This window comes from Chlorocebus sabaeus, chromosome 20 (genome assembly GCF_047675955.1).
Source record: "Chlorocebus sabaeus isolate Y175 chromosome 20, mChlSab1.0.hap1, whole genome shotgun sequence".
Taxonomy (NCBI): Eukaryota; Metazoa; Chordata; class Mammalia; order Primates; family Cercopithecidae; genus Chlorocebus; species Chlorocebus sabaeus.
In genome coordinates, this window is record NC_132923.1 from 104,557,333 (window position 1) to 104,572,988 (window position 15,656).

A 15,656-nucleotide genomic window follows, 5' to 3' on the forward strand; every position below is an offset into this window, starting at 1 on the left:
ATAGTAAGTCCTATTGCTCTTTTCCTCCAAATGTCCAGCAATGTGTTTTGGAAGAAAACTGAACACGCTGGGCGTGGTGGCTCACGCTTGTAATCCCAGCACTTTGGGAGGCCGAGGCAGGTGGATCACCTGAGGTCGGGAGTTCAAGACCAGCCTGACCAACATGGAGAAACCCCGTCTCTACTAAAAATACAAAATTAGCCAGGGTGGTGGCACATGCCTGTAATCCCAGCTACTCGGGAGGCTGAGGCAGGAGAATCGCTTGAACCCGGGAGGCGGAGGTTGCGGTGAGCCGAGATCGCGCCATTGCACTCCAGCCTGGGCAAAAAGAGCGAAACTCTGTCTCAAAAAAAAAAAAAAAAAAAAAAGAAAAGAAAACTGAACACAACAGCTTTAAAAATTCAACATATCTTGAAAAAAAAAAAAAGAAAATACAGGCAAATATAAAGAAGAGGAGCTGGGCCCAGTGGCTCATGCCTGTAATCCCAGCATTTCAGGAGGCACAGGCATGAAGGTCACTTGAGGCCAGGAATTCCAGACCAGTGTAGGGAGCATAGTGAGACCTCTCTCTAAATAAATAAATAAGAAAACAAACTGAAATAACTTTTTTTCTTTTTTTTGAGACGGAGTTTCGCTCTTGTTGCCCAGGCTGGAGTGCAATGGTGCGACCTCTGCTCACCACCAACTCTGCCTCCCAGGTTCAAGTGATTCTCCTGCCTCAGCCTCCCGAGTAGCTGGGATTACAGGTATGCACCACCAGACCCGGCTCATTTTCTGTTTTCAGTAGAGACGGGATCTCTCCATGTTGGTCAGGCTGGTCTCAAACTCCCGATCTCAGGTGATCCACCCACCTCAGCCTCCCAAAGTGCTGGGATTACAGGCGTGAGCCACTGTGCCCAGTCTTCTTCTTTTTTTTTTTTTTTGAGACAGTCTCACTCTGTCACTCAGGCTGGAATGCAGTGGTGTGACCATGGCTCATTGTGGCCCTGACCTCTCAGGCTCAAGTGATCCTCCAGCCTTAGCCTTCTAAGTAGCTGAGACTACAGGTTTACCAGGCTAAATTTTGTATTTTTGTAGAGACAGGGTTTTGCCATGTTGCCCAGGCTGGTCTTGAAATCCTAGGCTCAAGTGATCCTCCCACCTTGTTGGAATAATAGGCATGAGCCACTGTGCCTGGCCCAAAATTAATAGTTTTTGAGAACAGCTCGTTGCCACACTAAAAGCTCATCTCTCACCTAGCCCTAATGAGTTAGAAGGGCATTCAGAGAATGGCATTTACTTGGATTGCTTCACTGTTTCAACACTGCCACTAAAGGGCATATTAACTACTGTCCAGTGTACAAGTACAGTGGTAACTTGTGGCTTTTTTTTTTTTTTTTTTGAGACAGAGTCTCTCTCCTGTTGCCCAGGCTGGAGGGCAATGGCACCATCTGGGCTCACTGCAACCTCTGCCTGCCGGGTTCCAGCGATTCTCCTGCCTCAGCCTCCTGAGTAGCTGGGACTGCACGGGTCCACCACCACGCCCGGCTAATTTTTGTATTTTTAGTAGAGGCGGGGTTTCACCATATTGGCCAAGCTGGTCTCGAACTCCTGACCTTGTGATCCACCTGCCTCGGCCTCCCAAAGTGCTGGGATTACAGGTGTGAGCCACCGTGCCCGGCCTAATATTCTAATTAATATTCTAATTAATATAAAGCCCAGCTTTTTAAGAGAACTGCTTTCTTTTTTCTTTTTTTTTTTCTTTTTTTTTTTTTTTTTGTGGCAGGGTCTCATTCTCACCCAGGCTGGAGTACAGAGGCACGATCTTGGCTCACTGCAACCTCTGCCTCCCAGGTTCAGGGATGCCTGCATGCCAGCCTCCCGAGGAGCCGGGACCAGAGACGTGTACCACCACACCCAGCTAATTTTTTTGTATTTTTTGTAGAAATGGGGTCTCGCCACGTTGCCCAGGGTGGTCTCGAACTCCTGGACTCAAGCAATCCACCCACCACACTGGCCTCCAAAGAGTTGGGATTATAGGCGTGAGACACCGCATCTGGTCAAAAGAACTGATTTCTGAGCACAGTCTGTGCCCTCAACAGTTTTTACATACTGATGGAATGCTATTTTTTCAGATAACCACCAAGGTCCACTCCAGCAGATATTAGAGTAGATCTGTGGATGAACACTCTGAACACTCACGATCCTTTTTTTTTTTTTTTTTTTTTTTTAAAGGGTCTCCATATATTGCCCAGGCTGGTCTTGAACTCCTGGGCTCAAGAGATCCGCTCACCTCGGCCTCCCAAAGTGCTAAGATTACAGGCATGAGCCACCATGCCCGGCATCAGCATCCTTTCTAACTTCCTTCTGGAAAACTAAAAAGTACATTTCCCAGACTCCTTTACAATTAAATTTCCCCATGTGAAATGTGGCCCATCAGTGGGATGTTGTGAGATCCGGAAGGCAGAAATGAGGTGGGAACCATCTTTCTTCTGTTTTGGCTGTTAATGCAGGCAAGCACATTTATGGAAACATTGTATTTTTTTCTCATAGCAGCATTCCAGTGTCAAAAGCTTCATGATTGGCAAGAGACAAACATGGTGAAGACAGGAATCACTATTTGGTAGGAGTTCAGGGGAAGTTCAGGGGTAGCAGGGTTGTTTCCTTTTATTTAGTTATTTTCAGAGGCAGGGTCTCACTCTGTCATCCAGGATGAAGTGCGGAAGTGCAGTGGTGCAATCATAGCTCACTGCAAACTTGAACTCCTGGGCTCAAGGGGATCCTCCCACTTTGGCCTCTCAAAGTGCTAGATTACACTGCACACTGCCTATAGCAGTTAGTTGACCCTTAAATTACACTAGCAATGTCATTGGGAGCCTTCTGATTCCCTCCCTGGGGCGCCTGTTAGGCAGTCTTTTTTTTTGAGACGGAGTTTTACTCGTTTTCCAGGCTGGAGTGCAATGGCGTGATCTCAGCTCACTGCAACCTCCACTTCTCGGGTTCAAGCCACTTTCCTGCCTCAGCTTCCCAAGTAGCTAGGATTACAGGAACGCGCCACCACACCTGGCTAATTTTTATATTTTTAGTAGAGACAGGGTTTTACCATGTTGGCCAGGCTGGTCTCGAACTCTTGACCTCAGGTGATCCACCCGCCTCTGCCTCCCAAAGTGCTGAGATTACAGGCGTAAGCCACAGCACCTGGTCAGGTGTTTTTTGTTTTGTTTTTTGTTTTGTTTTGTTTTGAGATGGAGTCTCGCTCTGTCCTCCAGGCTGGGGTGCAGTGACGTGATCTCGGCTCACTGCAACCTCTGCCTCCCGGGTTCAAGCGATTCTGTCTCTGCCTCTGGAGTAGCTGGAACTGCAGGTGCGGGCCACCACAGCCAGCTAATTTTTATATTTTCAGTAGAGATGAAGTTTCCCCATATTGGCCAGGGTGGTCTCGAACTCCTGACCTTAAGATCCACCTGCCTCGGCCTCCCAAAGTGCTGGGATTACAGGTATGAGCCACGGTGCCTGGCCCTGGCCAGGTATTTCTTTTTCTTTTTTTTTTTTTTTGAGACGGAGTCTCGCTCTCTCGCCCAGGCTGCAGTGCAGTGGCCGGATCTCAGCTCACTGCAAGCTCTGCCTCCCGGGTTTATGCCATTCTCCTGCCTCAGCCTCCCGAGTAGCTGGGACTACAGGCGCCCGCCACCTCACCCGGCTAGTTTTTTGTATTTTTTAGTAGAGACGGGGTTTCACCGTGTTAGCCAGGATGGTCTCGATCTCCTGACCTTGTGATCCGCCCGTCTCGGCCTCCCAAAGTGCTGGGATTACAGGCTTGAGCCACCGTGCCCGGCCAGGTATTTCTTTTTATCAATGTGAGCATGGACTAATACAGGGATAATAATAATACCTATAGCTTATAGAGCTGTGAGATGGAGAAAATCAGAAGATAATCCAAGCAACATGCTTATAACAGTGCCTGGTTTATAACAAGCCCTTGATAAATGTCAGCTATTATTATTATTGTTAATTATCTAAACATTTAAAAACACTGCTTTCACTGAGTATAAAATGTAAACATTTTAGAATTTTATTACAACACATTTTCTCGTCTTATACAAATGTGGATACAGAAGGCCAGGTGGGGTGGCTCAAGCCTGTAATCCTAGCATTTTGGGAGGCTGAGGCGGTTTATCACCTGAGGTCAGGAGTTCAAGACCAGTCTGGCCAACATGGCGAAACCCCGTCTCTACTAAAATACAAAAATTAGCCAGGCATGATGGCGGGTGCCTGTAAATCCCAGCTACTCGGGAGGCTGAGACGGCAGAATTGCTTGAACCCAGCAGACGGTGGTTGCAGTGAGCCAAGATTGCACCACTCGACTCCAGCGAGACACCGTCTCAAAAAAAAAAAAAAATGTGGATACAGAAAAAAAAATTTTTTTTTTGGACTGATTTCATCATATTTGTGAACCTAGAGAGAGTGCGAGTGATCATTTCAAAACTACAAGTGTACCTGGGAATAGCAACCCTCTACTCCAACTAGTCAATTGTAGATCTCACCTTAAGGAAGGATTATTCTTTTTTTTTTTTTTTTTTTTTTTAATTTGAGACTGGAGTCTAGCTCTGTTGCCCAAGCTGGAGTGCAGTGGTGATCTCGGCTCACTGCAGCCTCTGCTTCCTAGGTTCAAGCGATTCTCCTGCCTCAGCCTCCCAAGTAGCTGGGATTACAGGTACCTGACACCACACCCAGCTAGTTTTTGTATTTTTAGTAGAGACAGAGTTTCACTGTATTGGCCAGGCTGCTCTCGAACTCCTGACCTCATGATCTGCCTGTCTTGGCCTCCCAAAGTGCTGGGATTACAAGCGTGAGCCACTGCGCCTGGTCTTTTGTTTTGTTTTGTTTTGTTATTTTGTTTTAGACAGAATCTCTCTGTTGCTCAGGCTGGAGTGCACTGGTGAGATCACAGCTCACTGCAGCCTTGACCTCCCTGGGCTTAGGTGATCCTCCCGCCTCAGCCTCCCAAGTACAAGTGTGTGCCAAATTATTCTTGAGAAACCATTTTTACCTTTTTTTCTTTTTCTTTGAGATAGAGACTTGCTCTGTCGCTCAGGCTGGAGTGCAGTGGTGCGACCTCGGCTCACTGCAACCACCACCTCCTGGGCTCAAGCGATTCTCCTGCCATAGGCTCTTAAGTAGCTGGGATTACAGGCGTGCGCCACCACACCCAGCTAATTTTTGTATTTTTAGTAAAGACAGGGTTTCACTATGTTGGTCAGACTAGTCTCAAACTCCGGACCTCAAGTGATCCGCCGTCCTTGGCCTCCCAAACTGCTGGGATTACAGTAATGAGCCACTGCACCTGGCCAATTTTTGCCATTTTTCCATTCAATCATTACCTCATTAATTATGCTCTGTCAACCAGGGTGTTTGTTATTCAAACTAAGAAAATGTTACCACAGAAGCAATTGCCAGAGAATGAGATCTACAACCTAAAATAAGATTTGCAACATAAAAGTTTATGTTTTAATGTTGCTGAGTACAGTGGTTCGAACCTGTAGTCCCAGCAACTTGGGAGGCTAGGCAGGAGGGAGGATCCCTTGAGCCCAAGAGTTCAAGGCTGCAGTGAGCAATGCTCATGCCACTGCACTCTAGCCTGGGCAACAGAGCAAGACTCCACCTCTGTTAAAAAAAAAAAAAAAAAGAAAATTTAAGTGTTTACACTTAGAATACTATTCTAATGTATATATTTAAAAAGTCATAGATAAAATTATGGCTTGGTTTGGTTTGCTGAAGTATCTTCTGGTGATGAAAAATACATTGCAGATTGCGGAATAAAACTTCCTGCAGCCGGGCATGGTAGTCATATCTATTATCCTAGCACTTTGGAAGGCCCAGGCAGGAGGATCACTTGAGCCCAGGAGTTCGAGACCAGCCTGAACAACATGGTGAGACTGCGTCTCTACGAATAATTAAAAAATTAGCCAGGTGTGTGGTAGTATATGCCTGTGGTCCCAGTTACTCAGTAGGCTGAAGTGGGAGGATCACTTGAGCCTGAGAGGCTGAGGCTCCAGTGAGCTGTGATTGTGCCACTACACTCCAGCCTGGGCAACAGGGCGAGACCCTGTCTCAAAAACAAAAACAAAAAACATCCCCCAGATATTCTGGAACTATAAGAATTTTATGTTGGACCTAGTCCAACAGTGCCAGGAAGACAGAGGGAACTGAAAGTGATATAAAGCACCCGTTATGCCCTCCGTATTTCACATGCTGCTGAGAGCCACAGGATTCAAAGCAGTGGAGGTTTTCTGAAGGGTCAGAAAAACAGGTGAAAGAAAGCAACTTCATCTTTTGATACAATAATTAATTTTACATTGTTCTGAACTTCATAGAGGTATATTTTCCTTTTTTAAATTCTTGAGACAAAGTCCCACCAGCCTGGAGTGCAGTGGTATGATCTTGGCTCACTGCAGCCTTGGCCTCCGGAGCGCAAGTGATCCTGCTTCAGTGTCTCACATAGCTGGGACTATAGCAGTGCACCACCATGTCTGGCTCTTTCTGTATTTTCCCAGAAAAATATTTTATTCTTTTTTTTTTTTTTTTTTTTTTTGAGACAGAGTCTCACTCTGTCACCAAGGCTAGAGTGCAGCGGCAGGATCTCAGCTCACTGCAACCTCCCACTCCTAGGTTCAAGTGATTCTCCTGCCTCAGCCTCCTGAGTAGCTGGGATTACAGGCCCGCACCACCACACCTGGCTAATTATTGTACTTTTAACAGAGCCAAGGTTTCACCATGTTGGCCAGGCTGGTCTCAAACTCCTGGCCTCAAGTGATCTGCCTGCCTTGGCCTCCCAAAGTGCTGGGATTACACGTGTGAGCCACTGTACCTGGCCCTTTTATTCAATTTTTATGAGAAGGGCAGATACTCAAATTGACAGGTGAAACGCATTTATTCAAGATATTTGCTGAGCAACTACTCTACACCAGACTATACCTGGTCCTGAGAATACAGAGGTGATGACATGTCAAAGGTCAGTGCTCACTCTTAAGCAGCTCACTGTCTATTAGGAGAGCATCAGAGAAAGCGGAAAGACAGGAAGAGGAGAGACTTTTAGACAAAGTGACAATACAATTAAGAAAATACTCATAGTAGAAGGGAACTGTAAAACGAAGAAAGCAAATGATTGTACCTGCGAGTACTGAGAAATGTTTCCAAAAGGCTCAACGTTTAGGTTGAGTTTTGAAGGATGAAAAGGAGTTTATACATGAGAAAGAGGGCAAGAGGCATTCTAGCCAGAGAGAGCACCAAATGGGAAGGCAAAAACAGTATATTAAACAGCATGGCCTCCTCGGGGATGGTAAGAAGTTTGCTACAGCTAGAGACTGCGGGCCTATGGAAGGATGGCAGATGAAACTAGAAAAATATGTAAGAGCTAGATCTTGGAAGCCCCTCCACTTTTGTGGGTTCTGGAGCACTTCTGAAGGATTTTAAAAAGAAGAAACACAGGATTATACGTCTATCAATCAGTAGCTGTGTGACTTTGTCAAGTTACTTAACTGTAAGCATTGGTTTCCTTTTTGTAAAATGAGGTTATTGACTGTTAAGAGGCTCGAAGGAAGTATGTGAAGAGGATTAAATAAGATAATCACTAAAATAAATAAGACTAAGACAAATAGAAATAAGCACATGAAGAAATGTTTAGCATCATTAATCATTAGCGACATGCAAATCAAAATCCCAATGAGATACTACTTCATACCCACTGGGATAGTTTGCTACAATAATATTTCTCTTTGATTTTTTTCTTCTTCTTTTTCTGTATTTTCTTTTTTTCTATGTTTTTCCAGAGATACAATAATTTTTTAAAAAACATGAAAATACTAAGTGTTGGCCAAGTATAGATAAATGAGAATGTTCATACACTGCTCGTGGAAATATAAAATGGTACAGCGACTTTAGAAAACAGTCCGGGAGTTCCTCAAATGATTAAACATGGAGTTATCATACGACCCAGCCATTTCACTCCTAAGTATATGTCCAAGAGTAATGAACGCATATGTCTACACAGAAACTGATATACGAATGTTTATAGTAGCATTATTTGTAACAGTGAAGAGGTGGAAACAACCCAAATGTCCATCCATGGACAGATGGGTAAACAAAACGTGGTATACCCATATAATGGAATGTAACTCGGCCATAAAAAGAATGAATGATATGGTCATGTGCTGCATAACATTTTGGTCAACAACTGACCACATATACGACGGTGATCCCATAAGATTATAATACCATATTTTTATTGTACCTTTCCTGTGTGTGTTTATTTATTTATTTTTGGAGACAAAGTCTTGCTCTATCCCCCAGGCTGGAGTGCAGTAGCACGATCTTGGGTCACTGCAACCTCTGCCTCCTGGGTTCAAGCAGTTCTCCTGCCTCAGCCTCCTGAGTAGCCAGGATTACAGGCGCCCACCACCATGCCGGGCTAATTTTTGTATTTTTAGTAGAGACGGGGTTTTGCCATGTTGGCCAGGCTTGTCTTTAACTCCTGACCTTGGGTGATCCACCCACCTTGGTCTCCCAAAGTGCTGGGATTACAGGCGTGAGCCACCGTGCCCAGCTTTCCTGTGTTTAGATATGTTTAGATATACAAATACTTACCATTGTTTTACAAATGCCTATAATATTATGCTATACAGGATTGTAGCCTAGGAGCTATAGACTATACCATACAGCCTAGGTGTATAGTAGGCTATTCCAGCTAGGTTTGTATAAGCACATTCTATGATGTTTACACAGTGACAAAAATCACCTAACAACACATTTCTCAGAATATATCCCCATCATTAAGTGACATATGACTGTATATACTACAACATGGGTGAACCTTAGAAACCTCATGCTGGCTAGGAACAGCGGTGTGAGCCTGCAGTCCCAGCTACTTGGAAGGCTGAGGCAGAGGACTGGTTGAGCCCAGGAGGTCAAGGATGTAGTGAACTAGGATTACGCCACCACAATCCAGTGTGGGTGACCATGAGATCCTGTCTCTAAAAAACAAACAAGGCCAGGTACGGTGGCTCACGCCTGTAATCCCAGCACTTTGGGAGGCCGAGGCGGGCGGATCACAAGGTCAGGAGATCGAGACCATCCTGGCCAACATGGTGAACCCTGTCTCTACTAAAAATACAAAAAATTAGCCGGGTGTGGTGGCCGGCGCCTGTAGTCCCAGCTACTCGGGAGGCTGAGGCAGGAGAATGGAGTGAACTCGGGAGGCAGAGCTTGCAGTGAGCTGAGATTGTGCCACTGCACTCCAGCCTGGGTGACAGAGTGAGACTCTGTCTCAAAAAGAACAAAAAAAAAAAAAAAAAAAAAAAAAAAAACCTCATGCTAAGTTACAGAAACTAGTCATAAAAAACAGATTTTATTCACATGAAATACCCAGAATGGGTAGATCCACATAGGAAGTAGATGAGGGGTTATCAGGAGCTAGGGAGACATGGGAGTGGGAAGTGACTATTAACAAGCATGGGGTTTCTTTATGCAAGTGCTGAAAATATTCTGGAGTTAAGAGGGTCGTGATGGTTGCACAATTTTGTAACCATATAAAAAAACTGAATTGTACACTTTAAAAGGGGTAAATTTTATGGTATAAGAGTTATATCTCAGGCCAGGCACAGTGGCTAACACCTGTATTCCCAGCACTTTGGAAAGCCGAGGCGGGTGGATCACCTGAGGTCAGGAGTTCAAGACCAGCCTGACCAACATGGTGAAACCTCATCTCTATTAAAGTACAAAAAATGAGCTGAGCATGCTGGCAGGCTCCTGTAATCCCAGCTACTTGGGAGGCTGAGGCAAGAGAATTGCTTGACCCTGGGAGGCGAGGTTGCAGTGAGCCCAGATCACACCATTGCACTCCAGCCTGGGAAAGAACAGCGAAACTCCGTCTCAAAAAAAACCAGTTATATCTCGGAAAAAAATAGGAATTGTCCTATACATTGGGGTCAGTTACAACTTGATATTCACATTGAAAGGATTTTAACGTAACATGCATTCACAGCCGTACTCTTGAGTCATCAAAAAAGGTTTATTTTCAGAATTATGTGATTAGGTCATGGAAATGGGTAATACATTTCAGATTTTCTTCTTCTAGTAGAGTGAGTTTATACGTTGAAACAGCAAGTTAGATCAATTTATATGGGACATCCAAAATCCAAATGGAAACATTTTAAATATCAGTAAGAGTTAAATATTATAATAGTTCCAAGAATATAACAGAATTCAAGACTTCCATCAAGTTCAATGATCTTTAAAAAGGTGGTTGGGAAAGACAATTACACATTTTAGGAACCATTAAGTTCGAAGGTCTTTGGAATAGAAGCAAAAGACATGTATTTCTATGAGTAGACAGAAGATTTAGGTAGCAAGTGTAACTTGAACTAAGGTTGTGGTTGAGAAGATCAACTCTCTCTTTTTTTTTTTTTTTTTTTTTTGAGACAGAGTCTTGCTCTGTCACCGAGGCTAGAGTGCAGTGGCGCAATCTTGGTTCACTGCAATCTCTGCCTCCCGGGTTCAAGCCATTCTCCTGCTTCAGCCTCCAAGTAGTTGTGATTACAGGTGCCTGCCACTGCGCCCTGATAAGTTTTGTATTTTTAGTAAAGATGGGGTTTCACCATCGTGTCCAGGCTGGTCTCGAACTCCTGACCTCGTGATTCACCACCCCCCCGCACCTCCCACACCCCACACCCCAACCTCCCAAAGTGTTGGGATTACAGGCACGAGCCACCACACCCGGCTGAGAAGATCAACTCTTTTAAGATACAGAGTCATTAATCTAAAATTTAATGTGTCCCACCAGTGTCAGCAAAACTAATCTTGTTAGCCTGCTTAGCAAACATTCCTGAGTCATAAAGAACTTCACCTAACTAGGGTGGTTAATTGTATTCCTTGATGGATAAACGATCCTTTAGCTTTGGGAAGATTTAGAATTAAGTACAGATGCTCCTCAACTTATGATGGGGATACATCCCAATAAACCTATTTTAAGTTGAAAACATTATAAGTTTAAAATGCCTTTAATACCCCATTAAACCCACTGTAAAGTCAAAAAATCATAAGTTAAGCCATTGTAAGTCAGTGATCGTCTGTATTAAACACATTTAACAGCGGTGGTTTGAATATTTGTATCCCCTCCAAAATTCATGTTGAAACTTCATCCCCAAGTCCGGGCACGGTGGCTCACGCCTATAATACCAGCACTTTGGGAGGCCGAGGCGGGCGGATCAGAGGTCAGGAGATCAAGACCATCCTGGCTAACACGGTGAAACCCCATCTCTACTAAAAAATACAAAAAAATTAGCCAGGCGTGGTGGTGGGCACCTGTAGTCCCAGCTACTGGAGAGGCTGAAGCAGGAGAATGGCGTGAACCCGGGAGGCGGAGCTTGCAGTGAGTCGAGATAGCGCCACTGCACTCCAGCCTGGGCGACAGAGCAAGACTCTGTCTCAAAAAAACAAAACAAAACAAAACAAAAAAAACAAAAAAAAAAACCTCATCCCTATTGCAACAGTATCACCTTTAGGAGGTGATTGGGCCACAAAGGCTCTGCCCTCATGGATGGAATTAACGCCCTTATAAAAGGACCTGAGGGAGTGAGTTTGGCCCCTCTTGCCCTTCTATCCCTTCTGCCACGTGAAGACACAGCAGTCCTCCCATCCAGAGGATGCAGCAACGCGGTGCCATCTTGGAAGCAAAGAGCAGCCCTCACTAGGCACCAAACTGCCTGGACTTCCCAGCCTCCAGAAGTGTGAGAAATAAATTTCTGTTCTGTGTAATTACCCAGTCCCAAAGTATTTTTATAGCTGCACAAATGGCATGAGACAGAAAAGATTTAGAATAAAAACACTTAAGAGAATCAAAACTATAGTTGGGGAAAGCCTCATTGAGAAGATGGTATTTGGGTAAAGTCCAACGGAAGTAAGAGAGTCATGTGGGTGTCTGGGGAAAGAGTATTTCAGGCAAAGGGAAAAGCAAGCGCAAAGGCCCTGAGGTGAGCAGTGGGGAAGCAATGGGATATGGAGTTAGAAAGGGAAAGCAGATCATGAGAGAAGTAGGACATAGTGAGACCAGATGCTGTAAGGCTGCATAGACTATTATGGAGCTTTTGGCTTTTAAACTGCGTAAGATGGGGAGCCACTGACCAATTTTGAGCACAAAAATAACAAAAGTTTCATTCAAGGGAATCAAACACATCAAATCCTTTAAATATGATTAACATATCATTGTGTCACTGAGTTAAATCTATTAGACATAGTTGTATCTAAAAATTAGATTTAAATGATACAGGATGAATCAATATTACTCTATCTTACAAAGTTTTTGATGGCCTCAAATCATTATCAACAGCAAAGCTGGTGATTTCAGGGCTTGGAGATAAGGGTTAGTGGCTTGGCCTCCTTCCTGGAGTCCCTACTCATTATGCCTCCTGCTGACATTTTTGAGCACAATCCACCCAGACACCCATTTGGTCAAGGGCCCTAAGCCAGATTCTCACTTCCCAGTTGCCACTTGTGTGGCCAGAGAGGTTCCCAGGAATAGACATCTGATCCCTGCTTATCAGGGACGGGCTCTTGCTCCAGTCCACAAATGCATCCATACCTGAGGCATGGAGGAGATTAAGACTGGAGCAGAAGCTTGCTGGGGATTTTGGAGGCTTTCCTGAAAAAGATCAGTTAAGGTTTTCAGAGCAGGGAAGCGCTGTGTAAGATTGGCCCTTCTAAAGACTCCTCTGGAGGTACCTTAGGAGGGAAGGCAGGACGGGAACAGGAGGTCCTGGGTGGCTATGGTCACCCTGGCCTAGAGGTGAAACGCCATGCTTCACACGTGTTCCCTCATTTGCAAAGTGGAATTACCGTCAGCCTAAGTGGTTGTTTTATGTGAAATTAAGTGAAATAATTCATATAGGTGAAAGCACTCCATTTAAAGTTGTGCAAATATAAAGGTTTATCTAGCATAGTGATACTGACGTGTGGTTAGAAGCCCACCAGGTGTGTGTGTAAATGTACCGCTTCCAAACGCGTCTCATAATGATGTGAAGTAGGGCCATTGGAACAATCAGCGATAAATAAGCGCATCTGAAGGGGAAGGGAACAAGCCGCTGACTAACTCACAAAAGAGGCGGTCCGCATGGGTAGAGATGAGCATGTACGGTTCCGTCCAGAAGCAAATAGTTGGAGCTCAACATTGGTTAGGCGCGGTGAGTTCGCCCTCGGTTTTCTAAGCCCAGATGTCGCATCTCGACATGAAACCAAGGATGGAGGCTGTACCGAGAAATTCGGGCTACTGCCCTGGGAGCCAGGTTCACCGGCAGCGCCCCTGGCCGCGCCCGCAGAGGCTCCGGCTCCGGCCCGGGCCCTGCCCTCCTCGCGCGCCCCCCCGGCGGCCGCCCGTTTTTGCGCCGCGCAGCCCGAGCCCCTCCGGAGTTCGCGGCGCCCGACGGCTCCAGACACGCCCGGCGCCGTCCCCGCCGCCTTCCCGCCGCCGCCGCCAGGAGGCTCCGCGCGCCTTCCCGCCTTTCCCCGGGCCGGGCCGGGCGGCTAGGCGGGCGCGGGCGGCGACGGCGCGGCCATTGTCCCGCAGCCCCTCCCGGGCGCGCAGGAGGGGCCGGCCTGGCGGGCTGGGCGGCGCGGGGAGGGGCGGCCGGGAGCCGGTGCCCACGATCGCCCGCCGCCGCCCCGGGCTCGGCCCGCCGCCGCCGCCCGCGCCTCCTCCGTGGCCGCCCACAGCCCCTCGGAGCCGGCGCCGCCGCCGCCGCCGCTGCGCCCCGGGCTGCAAATGGCGCCCGCTCGCCTCGGCGCCTCCCGCCGCGTTCCCGGCCCGGGGACGTCTCGGGGAGGCGCGCCCAAGGCCCGCATCCCAGCACCGCCGCCGCCCGGGCCGTCAGAGCCCGCGGCGCCTCCGCCCGCGGCCAGGCTCGCGGCGGGTCCCGGGCAGCCCCGACGCCCGCCCGCCCTCCGCCGGCGCCGCGCGCCGCCACTTACCGCGGGCCGCGGCGCACCGGCCGGTCGCGCGCGCCGGCCGGGGAAGATTCCTGGTTCTCGGCTGGGGAAGGACCCCCTTTCGAGGCCGTTCCTTTGCGCCCTAAAACAAGTAGCCCCAACGTGAGAGAAACAAAAGGTATTTGCTGACGTGGGCGTTGGACAGAAACGCCCGAGGGCTGGGGACACAATTAAAGGGGCAACGCACAGATTTCAGGCACCAACCAGCAGCTTCGCCCACTCCCCCTGCCCTTGCCCACACCCGCTGCACGCTCCAGAGGCACCAGGGTGCCCAGATTCTCTAGCAGTTGACTGCGGATCATGATTTTAGTCAGGAGCTGAAATTTAAAATTGTACTTTACGTTGGGAAAGGCGCCTCCGGAGGGCAGAAGGGCTGGATTTCTAGGATCTGGGGAATTTGGTTTAGGAAAGAGGGAGGGACTTAGGCGTGCCCACAATTACTGTATAAGTACATGTGACATTATTGTACTTAAGTTTAGCAACGTCAAATGCAAAAGATTTCCACAGAATTTTCCCTTGTATTGAAGCAGTTATTTTAGTTGAGGATAACCTTTTCTAAACCTCTACAGGTCAGAAGCATTTCATTTCAAGAGGAAAACCCAGAGAAGCTAAGAGAACATAATTCTTAGTTTAAGTCCAGAGAAATACAAAATTAGTAAAAACAGCAAGTTCCGTCTTTTCCAATACAAGCATTCATTGTATACCAAGCTTCCTCTGACAAATTTACATCTCTAATATTTAGAGTACAGATATCAGGTTATACATTTGCTAACATAGTAAATCAATGGATTTTCACTTACTATAGAAGCATTACTTCTATAAATTAGTTTCCTACTTCCTTATGCTGGGGTCAGGTACTGAAAAGTACTGTGTTATAGTAAAACTGGAGGAAAAAGGTTCAAATGATCAAAACTTGGGTTTAGCTTTTTTTTTTCTTTTGAGACGTAGTCTCACTCTGTCGCCCAGGCTGGAGTGCAGTGGCCGGATCTCAGCTCACTGCAAGCTCCGCCTCCCGGTTTTACGCCATTCTTCTGCTTCAGCCTCCCAAGTAGCTGGGACTACAGGTGCCCGCCGCCTCGCCCCGCTAGTTTTTTGTATTTTTTAGTAGAGACAGGGTTTCACCCCGGCTAGTTTTTTGTATTTTTTAGTAGAGACGGGGTTTCACCGGGTTAGCCAGGATGGTCTCGATCTCCTGACCTCGTGATCCGCCCGTCTCGGCCTCCCAAAGTGCTGGGATTACAGGCTTGAGCCACCGCGCCCGGCCAGGGTTTAGCTTTTAATGGATTCCTCTCCTGTTCATAATCAGTCATATTGGACAGTTTGTAACTTTGATTTCAGGAATAACTGCATTTTGAGGCTGCGAGATCTTCACAATTGTCTCTTAATGTCACTTCTGTGTCACTGCAGAGGTGCTTTGCTATTTAGTTGTGTTTCCTCGCCTTCTGAACAGGTAAGTAGAAATATATTTGAAAACCATTAGGTATCAGGAATGTTGGATGTACTCAGATTACTCTGCTAGCGCCCCCCAATGAGAATTCCCCCAGAAAGACCTGGACATGGTTATAGCCAAAGGTTTAATTTTAGCCTTAATTAAAGATTAATGCAAAAGAGTTCCACAAACTTATTCCTCAAGAGAGCACATC

General features: G+C 46.7%; 1 protein-coding gene across 6 annotated transcripts in view; it reads right to left on the reverse strand.

The window, feature by feature from the left end:
• The window catches only part of ZBTB8A (zinc finger and BTB domain containing 8A), a 65,500-nt gene extending 51,101 nt beyond the window's left edge, over positions 1-14,399 (reverse strand). For 2 of the 6 annotated variants that reach the window (XM_037996076.2, XM_037996212.2), the window contains exon 1: positions 13,996-14,337. The gene's annotated coding sequence lies outside the window, so the exon portion shown is untranslated. The other 4 variants (XM_007979566.3, XM_007979565.3, XM_007979567.3 and 1 more) reach the window with 4 other exon arrangements.
• Between the last annotated feature and the right edge of the window lie 1,257 nt (positions 14,400-15,656).